This window comes from Phalacrocorax carbo, chromosome 3 (genome assembly GCF_963921805.1).
Source record: "Phalacrocorax carbo chromosome 3, bPhaCar2.1, whole genome shotgun sequence".
Lineage (NCBI taxonomy): Eukaryota > Metazoa > Chordata > Aves > Suliformes > Phalacrocoracidae > Phalacrocorax > Phalacrocorax carbo.
This window is the reverse complement of record NC_087515.1, coordinates 46245771-46261193: the sequence shown is the minus strand read 5'-3', so window position 1 is coordinate 46261193 and position 15423 is coordinate 46245771.

Below are 15423 nucleotides of genomic sequence, written 5' to 3'. Positions count from 1 at the left end.
ACCCAGTGTCTGTGCAGCGCCTCAGCCTCACCCAGGTGCCCTTCTTGGTTCAGCCAGTGTTTCATGAGAAATTTTCCAGGTGCAGGTCACAATGCGAAAGTCAGTGGCATCTAGGCATGTCTCCATCTCACTCTGCAGCGCACCACTGAGTCTGCACCCACCTTCTGTGGCCATGGGTGGTCAAGGCTAATAGAAGATCAGCACAGTAATATGTTGTGTAGGCAGGCCAAGCCTAAACTTTGTGCTTTGCTTTGGGCTACTGTTTCTAAACAATAATGAAAACTAATCCTTTGAAACAAATGACCTTTTCAACCAAAATTAAAATTCTAGTGGCATTTTTAGTTTTTATTTCAGATATACTGCGTTTGTAATGAGAAACTGGGAAGAGGGAAAGATAAAAAAATATATCTGAGGTTTGAAAAAAAAATGTATTTAGTTTTCAGGAACCCATCTATTGTTTGGTGAGCTCTGAAAACATATGGCTATAGAAAAACAGAAAAAATTCTGATAATCATATTTTGTAAAAAATTTAACAGGCCATGAGAAATCTAGAGAGAGGTGCCCTTCCTCTGGCCTTGCCCTCAGCCAGGATAATCCCCTGGCTGTCTTTAACCACCTTCAAATCTGTGCTGGCCCACAAGAGCTGTGGACCATTACTCTGCAAAAGCCTCTGGGTCAATGTACACCTCAGCTACAGTGTTTGTATTTGACAAATTCTCTGCTTATGAGATCCACATATTACTGTCTCTCCTTCTTATACTACAAGAATTAACCAGAGAGGCCTTTCTGGAGGGAGGAAATTAATCGTGAGTTGAGGATAACATCTGCAATGTGATTTAGCTGCTAATATTTCTGCACTATGACTTCTGCCACATCCAATGTCAGCAGTGCTCCTTGGAGACAGTCTCCTCAAAGCCATCTACTTGTGTGGGTAATACCTCATGTACCTTGGAGAAAATGAGCAGAAATCCGCTATCGCTCCCCTTCCCCCTGTCCAACAACCCGGAGCCAATAAAGGCTAAGCCAAGCTCAGGAAATAAATATCATGCTGGGATACCAAAGCCCTCACTCCCCTGAAACAGAAGGTAAATACCTCTAGTATTTACAGTATCAAAGTTATATTGGAGAACACTCCCACAGAGACACTGACTCAAAGAGAAGTGTTATTGGGGTTTCAGGTAGCACATGGATTTAAGTCCCAGCTGCAAAGCCTGCTGCCATCTCCTAAGGGCAGGAGGGCCTGGGACAGCCAAGGTCACGCAGCCCCCGGCCACCTGTATGAGAAGCAGCAGAGAATTATTAAGACCTGGGGAAAAGAATAAAAGATAAAGATAAAAATAAAAATACTCAACCTCAATTTTGTCCTTCATATAACTAAGGATCAGGTTATAATTCAGGGGTACATGCCTGCTCCATCAACCCCCATCTCTCTCCTGCTCATCACACTGCCAAATCCCTCATACTGCAACATCCCAGAGGTGTGGGGCCTTGCTGCCTGGCACAGGGATTTCCCCAGGAACCTTTGCTTCAGACACAGGGTGAGGTCTGGTTCAGATTCACACTTGCCTTGCTGCCGGGAGGCTGGGTCTGTCCCATGGCTTGGCTAAATGTAGGACCTGGCAGCAGGAAAAACCTGAGGCTGAATAACTGATGCTATTGGAAGCAGAGGGGAAGGCAAGGATTTACCTCTCACTAGCTACACCCTCAGTCCTCTGCTACCATGTTTGGCTCCTGCTCCAGGCTCTCTGATGGCTTAAATCCCTGTGGACTACCATGGAGCTGCAGGCACTTGCCGCAGCATCAGATCAGTATTTCCCAGTGTGCTCCTGACTCAATCTCAGGGTGCAGCATGTAGCAGACAGAAGCTAGCATGCCTGGCTCTGCAAGCCACTTTTCCTAGGAAGCTTTTCCTAAACTACATGATTCTTGAATCCTTCAAATAATCACGTTTCAGAAGGAAGGCGAGAGAAAGAAATGCCATATGGGATTCACTTTGTTTCTGGGGAAATCAACAATGGCAAGGCACCAACAAGATAAATATCCTTAATGTTAGCATAGAGCGTCTGCTTCGCACACAGCACCCTTTCCATAACACTGCTTATCCTCAGTGAATTGCACTGAGCAACTGAGGATGTGCAGCCCCATCCCAAGACTCTAATCTCTCTCTCTCAGAGAAAGGATCCTGCCCTCCCCAGTGTCTCAGTCTCAGCCCTCACTTTCACACTCTTACAATGTACCTGAATGTTTTCAGTAGCCTGTTTCACTGCAGTCCTCTGACATCCTTCTTCCTCAGATCTTGACAGATCCATCATCCCCTAGGTAGAAATTGCCCGCTGTTACCAGCGCTATATCTGCACTTTCTGGGTCTTGGCTTTGGAAGATGCACAGGGCAGCCTGAGTGGTGACCCAGGGGAGTCCCCCACCAAAGACTCAGAGCAGCAGCAAACCCCAAACTCTAGTTGTAGCCCCAGTTCCCATGTCTGGAGTAGAGAGCCAGCCCTCCTCCACCCCATTTTGCCCTGAGTGATGCTGGTTGAGGAAGCAAGGCTGCAGGATGGTGGTGAAGTAGCATGGTGAGGGGAGGTCCTCAGGGCAGTCAGCAGAGCAGCATTCCCACCAGTGCAGACAAAGAAAGAAATGGAAAGTATCTATTTTCATTCTGATGTCAAAGCAAAACCTAGACTTAGACCTTCTTGACTCATTTCACTCCTCAGACCCACTCCAGTGCTTTCAGCCTGTCTTTGAGAGCTGGCGTCCAGCTCAACCCATCTCCAATATCCCTCATTCTACATTAAGGAAAACCTTGAATGTATCAAAGTCAGCTACAGTGATTGCGACTGCCCTATCGAATACCTCTGGGTTAAAGTGAAAGGGGTCATCTCCAAGCAGGACCTCACAGTGGGCATCTGCTATCGACCTCCTAACCACGATGATGACAAAGCAATATTTGGGGCACTAAAGCAAGCTTCTGGCCAACAGAACCTGGTCCTGATGGGTGACTTCAACTACCCAGACATCTGCTGGGAGAACAATACGGCAGCTCGCATGTTAGCCACCAAGTTCCTGGAATATATAGAAGACTGTTTTCCTGATACAAATGTTAGATTTGCCAACGAGGAGTGAGGCACTGCTGAACTTGCTATTCACAAACTGAGAAAGCCTGCTTTGTAATACCTCGGTTAGTGATAGGCTTGGCTGCAGTGACCACAATATTGTGGAATTTGGGATTCTGCTGAGTGTGCTGAAGGTCAGCTCTAAGACAAGGGTTCTTGATTTTAGAAGAGCAAACTTCAGTTCACTCAGGGCTCAGTGGGGAGGGATTCGATGGGAAGCTTCCATGGAAGACAAAGGAGCTAGTGAGTGCTGGGAGTTCTTAAAAAACTGTCTATTGGAAGCACAAAGCCAATTTATCCCCTACAAATGAAAAGGAAGTAAACAGAGCAAGAGGCCCCCATGGCTCAACCATGACCTCCTGGGTCTACTCAAATCTAAAAGCGAAGGATACCAGAGATGCAGAAGTGGAGGATTATCTGTCGAGAGCTACAAGGGCATTGCCAGAGTGTGCAAAGATGCAGTTAGAAAAGCAAAAGCCCAACTCAAATTGAAACTGGCTGTAGATATCAAAAATAATAAGAAAGGTTTCTTCAGGTATGTCGACCATAAGCAGAAAAAGAAGGAAAACATAGGCCCACTGTTAAACAGAAGAGAAGAGTCAATCACCAATAATGCAGAAAAGGCAGAGGTCCTCAACACCTTCTTCACCTCTGTCTTTACCAACACTGTTGGGTCCCAGGCTTTGGGAATGAAATTGCTGGTTGATCCAAACACCGACCCACCATCAGTGAAGGAAGATTTAGTACATGAATTACTACAGGAGCTTGACCCCTACAAATCAATGGGCCCTGACACCATCCAGCTGAGGGTGTTGAGAGAGCCTGCTGACATCATTGCAAGGCCACTCTCCATAATCTTCGAGAAGTCATGGAGAATGGGGGATGTCCCAGAGGACTGGAGGAAGGCAAATGTTACCCCCATCTACAAGAAAGGCTCAAGGGAGGATCTGGGTAACTATAGGCCCATCAGCCTTACTTCAATCCCTGGGAAAGTTATGAAATTAATCCTCCTGGGGGCCATCACAAGTCAAATGAAGCACGCGACTGGGAAAAGCCAACATGCCTTCACTAAAGGCAGATTGTGCTTGACAAACTTGGTGGCCTTCTATGACAAAGTAACTCACCTGGTTGGCATGGGGCAGGCAGTGGACATTGTTTACCTGGACTTCTCCAAGGCCTTTGATACGGTCCTCTAGTCTCCTCCTGGAGAAATTGATGTGTTATGGCCTAGACAAGTGGTCTGTGCAGTGGGTGGGGAACTGGCTGACAGACTGCACCCAAAGGGTGGTGGTAAATAGCTCCCTTTCCAAGTGGCAACCTGTCACAAGCGGTGTCCTCCAGGGATCAATATTGGGCCCAATGTTATTCAATATCTTTATAAGTGATCTGGATAACGGCATCAAGTGTAGCCTGATGAATTTTGCTGATGACACCAAGTTGAGTGGGGAAGTAGACACTCCAGAAGGGAAAGCTGCTCTGCAGGAAGATCTGGATAGGCTGGAAGAGTGGGCCAACAAGAACCTTATGAGGTTCAACAAGAAGTGTAAGGTCATGCACCTGGGAAAACATGATCCAGGAGTGCAGTACAGACTGGGATCCACCTGGCTGGACAGCAGCTCTGTGAAAAGGGACCTGGGGGTCCTGGTGGACAGAAAGCTCAACATGAGCGAACAGTGTGCTGCTGCGGCCAAGAAGGCCAACGGGATGCTGGGTTGAATCAAAAAGGGCATCGCCAGCAGAGAGAAAGAAGTAATTATCCCACTCTACTCAGCGCTTGTCAGGCCACACCTGGAGTCCTGTGTCCAGTTCTGGTCCCCACTATACAAAAAGGATGTGGACAGGCTGGAAGGGGTCCAGAGAAGGGCCATCAAGATGATCAAAGGACCGGGAAGCCTGGCATACAATGATAGGCTGGGAGAACTAGGTTTGTTCAGGCCTGAGAAAAGGAGGCTCAGAGGGGATCTCATCACCATGTACCAGTACTTAAGGGGTAGCTACAAAGAAGATGGAGACTCCCTTTTTACAAGGAGTCACATGGAGAGGACATGAGGGAGTGGACACAAGTGGCTCCTGGGGAGATTCTGATTGGACATCAGAGGGAAATTTTTCACACTGGGAACAGTCAACCATTGGAATAATCTCCCCAGGGAAGTGGTTGACTCTGCCACATCGGACACTTTCAGGAGTTGGCTGGACAGGGTGCTGGGCCATCTTCTCTAGACTGTGCTTTTCCTAGAAAGATTGGACTAAGTGATTCCTGAGGTCCCTTCCAACCTGGAATTCTGTGATTCTTTTTTTTTTTTATGGCTTCTAATCATGTCCCAGCTACTAGTTCATCCCACATTGGATGGAAATCAATGGATCCCTTGCCATACTCCCCCACTACTCTGCCTTCCCCTTCTCCTACTCAGCACATCTGGTCAGCAAAGGATCCCTTTGAGTTTTCTCATTTGGTGAGGAAGCATTTGATTTGTATCTCGTTTTGCTGCAGAACTGAATGTAGATGTTTTCTCATTGCCAACCACTGCCTCAGCCCTCCCAAGGGAATACCTGTGTCCCCTGAGCACACTCTGTGCAGTGAATCCTCAGACACTACTGGCAGTCTGAGCATTTATTACTAATAACATTTCCTGAGGATTTCCTGAGAAGCAGAGAGGGAAGGTAACCCAGACCGTCATACAAAGACAGACAGATCTGAAATAATTAATTACAAAAAAATGTGCTCATTAAATGTATCAGATCTCACCATAGCAATCTTCTTTAGAACAAAGAAAAAACCCACTCCTGGGGTCTATGCCTGACATTACTCTTCATCCACGGAAAGCAGAAGAAACTACAAATAGTGACCATGGCTGGATTCAGAGAAACTACAGTATTTGTCCTAAAAGGGGTAGCTTTTATAGTCTTCAGTTATATTGTAGTCTACAGTATTTTGGCCAGGACCTGGCTGCCCACCAAGACTGCTGCAGTATCTGAACACGAGCTCCCATTCCCAGGCTGCACACGTGCATCATGCAGATGGAGACGCTGAGAGAATAGCAGCTGCCACAAAAGCAGAAAGGTTACACTGCTTGAAACTCATTTGATTTACAAAAACTAACCTACCAAAAGCAGCCAGACTGTGGCTAAAAAAAGTTAATTTCCCCTGCTCTTCCGTGAGTATAACAGTTAATAGCTATATTTGATTTTATTTTTAATTGCTCCCGGTCTGAAACTCCACTTCCCAAACTCCAGCCCAGACAGAACTTCCACTGCTAAGTTAGAACCCCAGAAATTAGACAACGAGACATATGTGGCTGCAACAGAAACGATGACACTGCCTTGACTCAAAAAGGGCAGAATCACAGCTTATAAATATCTTCAAGGTGACAGTACGTGAGAAGGCTAGGAATAATTCATAATTTTAACAGATAGTTGGAGAGAGAGCATTCACTTACAGGTAGTAAGGGAGGAAAATCTCTATAGCTGGGGGAAGGTCTTGGTAGGGAAGTTGTAAAGCTGGGAAGAGCTCAGCAAGGAGAGAAACTCATCGCTAGCAGTGCTCTGCCCAACCCAAGTATGGCACTGAACAGCTGGGCCTGTTTCTCCTTGCTCATCTGATACAAAGGATGCCCGTGGGCAACGAGGTCTGGTGCCTCATGGCCGCACCACAGCTCAGGCTTATAACCCAATAGGGCTAAAGTACAAAAGACAAGCAGGCCACAACCTGCCAGTGTTGGCACAAATACCGTTAACTTTGTTCAGCTTCTGACAAAAGGCATCCAATATGTTTGGCCAGTAAAAGTTTGCTTTTTCTCCTCCATATTGAGCAGCAAAATGCATCTCCAGCTGTTTCCAACACATGAAGAAACTGGAAGTGCTGGATGCTGAAGGTACGTTGCTGTTAATGTGTTAAATCAGGCAAGTAAATGGCATCCCAAGTCAATCTGGCCTTGCATTTGCAGGCTGATGAAAGAATGCACAAATAGGGGGGCTGACTTTGGGATGGGAGTTATCACACATTTCCTTGATAAGCTCTGCAGTGCCTCACTGCTGCCATTGGACATTTCGACCTATGCAAATCTTCTGCAACGTTTGCCTTTGGCACGTGCTCACACATAAACGCGTAACCTACGCTTTTGTGTGTTGCATTAATTGCAAAGCACTGGCACCTCCCAGTCTCTAGGAAAACATCAGAAAAGATCACATTTTCTTTTAGTGACTTAACAGGTTCCTTGTATTTGCAGCTTTTCCAGCTTACAGCTGCAACCCAACAGCCTTCAGCAGCAGCACAACAGCCTCCGGGCCCAGTCCAAATCTACTACTTCCTTCAAAATTTTCCACAGCAATGCTTCATGCTGTCAGCTTATGTCTGCATCCCCATCATGATGCAATGGGCAGGAGGAAATAGCTGGGGCAATATTTCTAGCTGCCCTTGACTTTCCAAGCTGCTTCAAGACTGCTTATTTCACTACTGCTTCAATGTCTCTCTCCTGTTTGAGAGTCTCAGCACATGATGCTCTACTTTGGCTAATTATTTTTTAAAGAAGCTGTGTATATTAATGCAAATTCTATTAGTGATGGCTCTTGGAAGCCCATGTATTAAATACAATGCCAGTAGCATGACAACACTTGACAGTCTCCACAGTGGTAAATTACATATATTATTATTTTATGTCCCTTTTAATGCTTTTACCACACATCCTTAAAATAAGTCAGAATTGTTAGCGTGCTTGTACTAAAGCACAGAAATATTCTTTCTTAATTTAGCAAAGCGTATGTTCCTATTAGAGCTATAGATGCCAGATAAAGACTGGCACACACCATGTGTGGTGTGAAATGGTGTAGCTGTGTTGCCTTCAGTGGGATTGCAGAGACTGATATCAATGGAGGCTCTGATTCGCTATTCATTTACAGCCATAAATTGATATTCCATATTGGATGATTATAATCAAGGGGCAATCACAACTTTTGATAACAAGCCCATCTACTCTGCAGACTGTTTTGGAAATATAAGTTCATAAATCTCTGCTCATGTACCGGCCACTAGAAAGGGACAAAGGGAGATACTTTACAAGTGAAAATCACTGCTTGGGAGAGTTTATAGTGCAAAGTTTAGTAGCAGTACTGCCTGCATCAGATTCAGCCTTTTCATGTTAAAAGAGAAAAATCTGCTGACAAATTATATTCCATAGCAAATAAATTATGCTGACTACTCATGATCCAGCAGGAGTTGGGCACTGGAAGGGCACTCAGCATCTATGCTTGAATCTTGCACAGAAGCATGAAGTATTATGGAGAGAAAAGAAAACTGAACATGGGCCAGAGCATAAATGAAGGAAACCTTTTCAGGGCCACCTTCATGGGACCACCAGGACCAAAAGCCTGGGCTGGGATAAGCAGCAATAAGGGAAAGGAAAGGAAGAGGATAAAAAGAGCAGTCCCAAACAGACAGGGGCGCAGCTGGTCCCAGAGGGATCAGATATGAAAGACCCTTTAACCTGCAGGACCACATTAGATCCTGTAGTGGAAACAGAAGCTGGCAAAATTCACCCTGTAGCCACGAAACCCATGTTGTTAAGGACTCCCTGCCCTTATGTGCCTAGCCCAGGTATTCAGTAGTTTCCTGCTCTGCTAGTCCATAAAAGCAAGTAAAGCTGATCTGCCCCCCTGCAGGTGTTAAATGCAACACAACACAATGAGGCTTACTGATTTTTAGGTCTTTTTTGTTTTGTTTTAAGAAGCACACAAAGATGACATGGAAACCTAGCAGTTAAGCACTCAGAGGCTGGGATGCACCAGAAGCAAGGCTTCACAGGTAACCTTTAACTCAACCCTCTTAACATTACAACAAAACCTTGAGTTGTACGGTTGCACCCTTGTCTTAGTTGCAGCTCCCTGCTTCACTTCACTGTGCAGGAGGAACAATGTGGCAGGAGCTGATATTTTGCTCAAGCAAATGCCATTTGCCACCTCCTACCTTTGACTTGGTAACCTTAGCATCCTTCAAATAAAAGGGGCGGATCCACCAATATAGTCAAACTGCTCTCTGCCCCTGAGGTATTTACTGCTGCTCAGTTGAGTTCATCTGGGTAGACTGCATAGCAGAAGGGAAAAAGGGCTGGCTGACAAAAGCCAGTCAAAAGACATTGAGTGCTGGATAACATTTTGCCCATGTCAGGAGCCAGAAAGGTGAAATAGGTCAGCTCAGCTTTATGGCCGAGTCCTGCTACAGATGGAACCTTCTGAAGATGTTGCTCTCTGCAGACATCATGGTTTTTGCACATAATATTTTTGCTTCCCCCCGCAGTGCATCAGCTGTGTCAAATAACGTTTGCAAACACCATGATGCACCAGCTAGTGCACGTACACTGTGCCAGCACAGAGGTAACTGGTTTTGCAGCAGGCAAGCTTCTAGGAACAGCCACTTCTGCCCATCTTCACCAGCACCTTCTCATCCCCTTCTCCATATCCTTGGACACATAATTACAGAGCAACACGGCACGTCCTTCTCTTGTATTGACTCACAGAAGGAACACCAAGAGGCCTAGTTGCTGCTTGGAGGATCACATCCTTGAAAAGCCTTGAATTTCTTTAAGCCTCTGTTCGCCATTTGATAAACGCAGATATTGTATTTCAGGTCAGATGTCCTGTTCAGCCCCAAACTGCTTTCTTCTAGCTCTCCCTCACCTATGCCTTCATTCATCCAGAAAACAGAAGGAGGGAGGGGGGAAAAAAAATGCACAGCTCTGCCTTGGACTACCGTATGTTACTCCATCTCCTCTCTTGCCCTCTGAATAACCAATTTCTGTTCTCTGCTCTCTCTCACATGTGGCAATCAAAATACTGGAGGAAACTACCCATATTTTTCTCAGCCATAACATCTGACATTTCAAACACCAGCACCCTGGCCTTCTTGCACCCTGCCAGTTTCAAAGCAGATCATGTTTCTTTCCCCACTCACTGAGATTTGGTTGCTGGTGAGAGAGACTTTGGCAAAACATCCTATTCTGTAGCACACGGCACATATGAGATATCAATAGCAATCATCCCATTCATAGTGTCAGAACCTAAAGAGGAATTTAATCATATGATATTTGAAGACTTCACAAGTACAAGTTTCCTTTTTTTAATTTGACTTTGGGATTTCCTGTAACTGATATAATCTTCAAATTATCCTTTCCTCTTGGAAGGAAAGTTTTGCTCTACAAAACATATATTGATGTCTCAAAGTAGTTCTTACCTACCTCTTAGGATAAAAAGGTCACTACAAGAAAAAGCACAGGAAGCAGAACTTGCATGTTGCAAGGATCAAATGCAGGCCAAGCCTAACCTGCTCTTTTTTTTTTTTCTCCCTCTGCACTAGACAAAGAGGTTAATTCCACCCCAGGCCAGACCATGATGGGAGGAAGAATGGCTCTCCGTCACCCTAGAGGCTATAGCTCCAACCAGTTCCAAGAACTTGCAGTCAGCAGTATAACATGAGTATTAAAAAGATCTCAACCTAAACTGTTTGGCTTTCCATTATCTGAGGGAGTGTTGCTAGGGTTTTTAGGATGCAGGGTAGGTTTATCCTAGATAATAGTACCAACATGCCCATACATTAGCTGGAGCTAACTGGGACACCAGACCGCCGATTGCAGCCCCACACGTTACCCTGCGAAGTGCTGCAGGTACTGACTCCCCATGGGTCCCAGTGAAGCCAGCTTAATAGCAGTTCAGTGAACTTGCCTTCTGCAGACTTTACTCCATTCCTGTGATGAACTGGGCTTTTGACACTGCAGCGATAGACATTAGAGACTCACTAAAGGCAACTTCTGTATCTCCATACAGAAAGAGATTAAGGCTTTAGCAGCTGCAGTCAGGAACGCTTGCCAACAGCTCATTCACAAAGACCAAGAAGTAAGGGGAAAGAATCCATCAGCGTTGAAGTAAGATGGTATCAACCCTGGCTTGCTAAAAAGTGGGCAAGCCTTGAAGCCTTGAAAGTGTGTATGTGGGGCGGTCTTCAAAAAACCTGATCCAGTCATCTAGTCTCTGAAAGCATCTTGCACAAAAAGGGCTCAGCAAACTACAGCTCCAATGGCACAGGAGAAAGTGATTTGTTCTTTAGCAGAAGGCAAAAAGAAAAGGTTCCTGTGAAGTACTAGGGGGGGAGGGAAAGAACATAAGACTTCAACAAACCCAGCTTTAAATCCCAAGAGTGTTATAGAAAACTGCTTGGAAACAAAAGCAAAGGAAAAAGCAACTTTCCTGGATGCCAGCTGTGACTTCAGGGAAGAAAGGAAGATTTTGCCCAGGAGGGACAGATCTTAGGACAAGACAAACCAGCTATATGAAAGCTCACCCTACCCTTGGTTACATCTTGCAGGTGTCCAATATCCTCTGTGCAGTTAATCTTGGTGCCAAGTCACTCCAGGGGGATGGGCCTGTTGCTGCCAGCCCTCAGCTGACTACATTACCCATGAGCAAGTCAGCCAAGGTCTCCACACACTACATTCATTACCAGAGATCATACAAGATACAGAGAGGAAGAAACTTACTCTTCAGGCCAAAGCTTGACTACTTTAAAGCAAAATTATCTCCTAACGTGTTAAATGAGGAATTTGGAACAGGACTCGGTGAAAACAAAGCAAGATTTGGGGACTCTGTGTCACCAAGTTATTTTTCAAGATGGCATCCCCTGACACACTGTTTCATGCACTCCAGCAGGTTGTGCTGGCATGTGCCTTCCATGGGCACCAGCCATCCTGCATCCACTGCCTTTCCCTGCTCCTCTTGTGCTCACTTCTTCCCAAACACCCTGAATACGAACCATGGACAACAGTGGCTCAGTACAGCAGCAGAACTATTCACTCTCAAAGTGCTGATAGCCAGACAGGAAAAACCCATGGCTATTAGACCCCTCCTGTGGTTGCTTTGAATTTAATGCATCAAGGAAGATGAGGCAAGTTTCCTCATTCTGCCAGTGCCATCTTTACTCAGTCTTCACTGAACCTTCCTAAGCATCTGTCAGCAGATGAGGAAATGTATCTTGAAGTGCGGCTTACAGATTGCTGCACAAAAATAGTTTATTTGCTTACAGTGCCAGGGATGCAGCATTATGGATGCTTTCAAGTCACTCCAAGTATAGTACAACTACAACATGAGCTACTGGAGCAGAAAGCCTGAAAGGGGGCAGGGAGACAAAGGAAAAAATATTTTTCAGGCTGTCTTTGATGCTATAAGCTTTGCTTTTTTTTGTTCCTAATGTGACACAGTAAGCAGCTTAGGACAGCAGAGTAATAAATGGTTCCCGCATGGATCACTATATTAATGAAGTATTGATAAAGCCAAAATTAAAACCGTGTTTTTAATGCCCAAATAATAAATGCTACTTTGCATTTATAGAGCAACCTTAAGCTGAAAGATCTTTCATGACTGCCTTAGTCACTTGCAAAATCATGCTTTTGAGGAAGGCTCTGGATACTCTGTGAAACCCCAGATGATCACGAATTAGGGCTGCCTACATCACAAAATTATGCTTATCAACTGTCAGCATTGGAACAAGATTAACATTAACAAGACTTGATAGACAACAACGAGATAAATTTAAGGTACCACAAAAAGTTTATTACAGTGCAGATGTACTATGCAACAGTTGTCACTAGAAAAATTACTACAGTGTGTACTTAATAGCTGATTTTCAAAAATACGTTTTGCAGCAACTTTGAACACTCAAACGAAAAGTGGGTGTTGCGGAAGTGAAAGAGTTCCGAGCCAAGTTTTTCTCTTAGCTAGATGTGCTGTTATTGCAGTTCCTAAAGAGATTTGGTCTTATAGCTGAGAATTAGAGCAGTTGCATGCAATTATTTTCTTAGCTGAAATAATGTTGATTCAGAGCTTGGTGGAAGAGTCTAGTTATATAAAGAGTTCTACAATTTTATTTTTTTTTACACCTGTACCTTTGCATCTGTCAAGCTTTTATAAACTGAAATTCAGAAGTCAAATTCAGCAGTACCTCCTTCCTTACATGACCTACTGCATCACTCCCTCCTGTACTTGCTATTCAGCCTCCTTTCTCCAAAGCTGTTCTGTCCTTTGGTAGTGTTTTACTCCAATTTTAGCCATATCCTACACGGCCTCTGAGAATCAGTTCCCCAGACTTCCCCTGGCAGAGCTAAATATGTTGGTGCTATAGAAAAAACAGCACCATATGGCAGTTGTTTGATCTCTAAGCAGAAGCTACTGTTTTTTGAAAACTGATGAGCTTTACCTGTCTAGAAAGTTTCATTTCCCTCCCAGACACGGCAAATTTGTTTGTGCATTGCACATGTCCCCTGCATCCAGGGTAAGGAAACTCTGGGGATTCGTTCTAGACTGTCACTAATTCTGACACTTTACCCAGAATGTGCAGTGTCACCACTGTCTTGAAAAATGATCAGGGATTGAATTTTCCCCACCAGGAACATTACTTATGTCTGAGTATCAAAGATTGGTAGCTGATGGAATTTTCCTGCCCATTTCCTGGGGTATTGACCCCAACTGCAGCCTCTATATTTGCACATAACCTCAGGTTCATATATAGATAACATAGTTCAACATTCACTTACATGAGCCTGACATATCATATTAAGTCTGCTTTTAAGAGCCTCTGACATTATCTTGGACCAGTATTTCTTGTTCAGTGTATTTATAACATATCTATATTAAATTGCTTAAGGTCATAAGAAGGGTTGAGCCTTTCATGGGACACACCTACGTGTTCACTCTGACCTGCTGCATGGTGCCAAAAAGAGACCAACTGATACCTAGTCTGGTACACTCTGTGCATAGCACCATGATGTGGTCTGGATGCATCTATAGCAAAAAAGGACTAGAAAAGAGGCATAAGGAGAGGGAGAGCAAGCATGGTTTCTCTGTACAAGCTGCTGGCTCTCCTTTCTTTCTTCATGCTGTGCAACTATTTGCTAAAGGAAATAATTTCACTAAGATCCTCCGCTTCCTTTATGAAATTACACTTTAAATGTTGATTCTCCATCTGGTGCACAGCACCAGATTTTGAAAGATATTTAGGGACCTAGCTCCCCATTTCAAATAGATGTCTGACATGTTTTAAAAATTAAATGCCTCTATCTTTACATATAACAATAAGCAAATTTAACTCTTGTTGTTTAGGCTGGGGGAAGAGTGTTATAAGAGTAATCAGAGTGATTTAGGAAAACAGACTTGACCTTGAAACAAGATGCAAACCTTGATGTGAAAGGAAGGCTATTGACCACATCTATGTATCACACAGATGACAATAACAATCACATGTTACACTAAAGAGTTTACTGATTTGTAATAGGTTCTCAAGTATGAAAGCAAGTGAAAAATTACACTTCCTTCACATCACATGTACTTTAGTAAAGGCTTACTGTAAATAAGCTCACTTGCCACTAACATCTGGCTCCCAGGAAGCTTGGCAGGAAGACCTGAGACAAGAGGCGCTTACTTCCACACCATCTAACCACATCTGCTTTATTCAGTGAAAATGGAAAACAGCCTCCGTAAGGAATTTTTTCCTGTAGGAAACTTGTCTGTCAAAGCTCCAGACACAGCTATCACATCATGGGGGCCAGGCATGACACCTCGAGGGTAGGGCAGAAAGGGCTATACAGACTAACACAGGCAGCACTCTGATCATCACCAAGACTCCTAGACCTCCACCACTCATCACCTTCATTTCAGTCCCCTGACAAGTCTGCAAGGCATGGATTAGGAAGATGCCTTGACAACAAATGGTCCCCTTTATAAGGCTGAGCTGCTGGCTGCTTACATATTTTCTCCTTATTGATAACTTGAAAACATTGCACCTTTGCTGTAGGATCTGGAAGCTTAATTTCCTGGACTGTTAATTTTTAAATTTGCCTTTTTTAATCATCCATACATTTTCACACTCACACCATACTTGTACACACATCCATATTTTTATAGAATCCTTCAGATTCTATAATTTGAAGTTACTAAAAGTCACTCTAAAAAGGAAACACTTCTTGAGTCATCTATCCACAAAGTGCTTTCACTATCATGAGTCTACCAACTGAGGACTCTGAGGGAGCCCAAACCCAAATGAATAGCTATCCTAAAAACCTTTCGAGATATAAGCAATAATTGAAGACCAACCTGTAAGACTATTTCAGGACTAGGAAGAAATGCTGTGTGACTTATTTGAAATGTAAGCCAGTCTACTAATAGATGAAGGTCCCAAAGAGCTTGTTTTTTCAACAAAGCCTACACTCAGACACCATAGCAAAGATACTTAATGCATTTAATAAAAGACATGTAAGAAATCACTCAGTCATATATT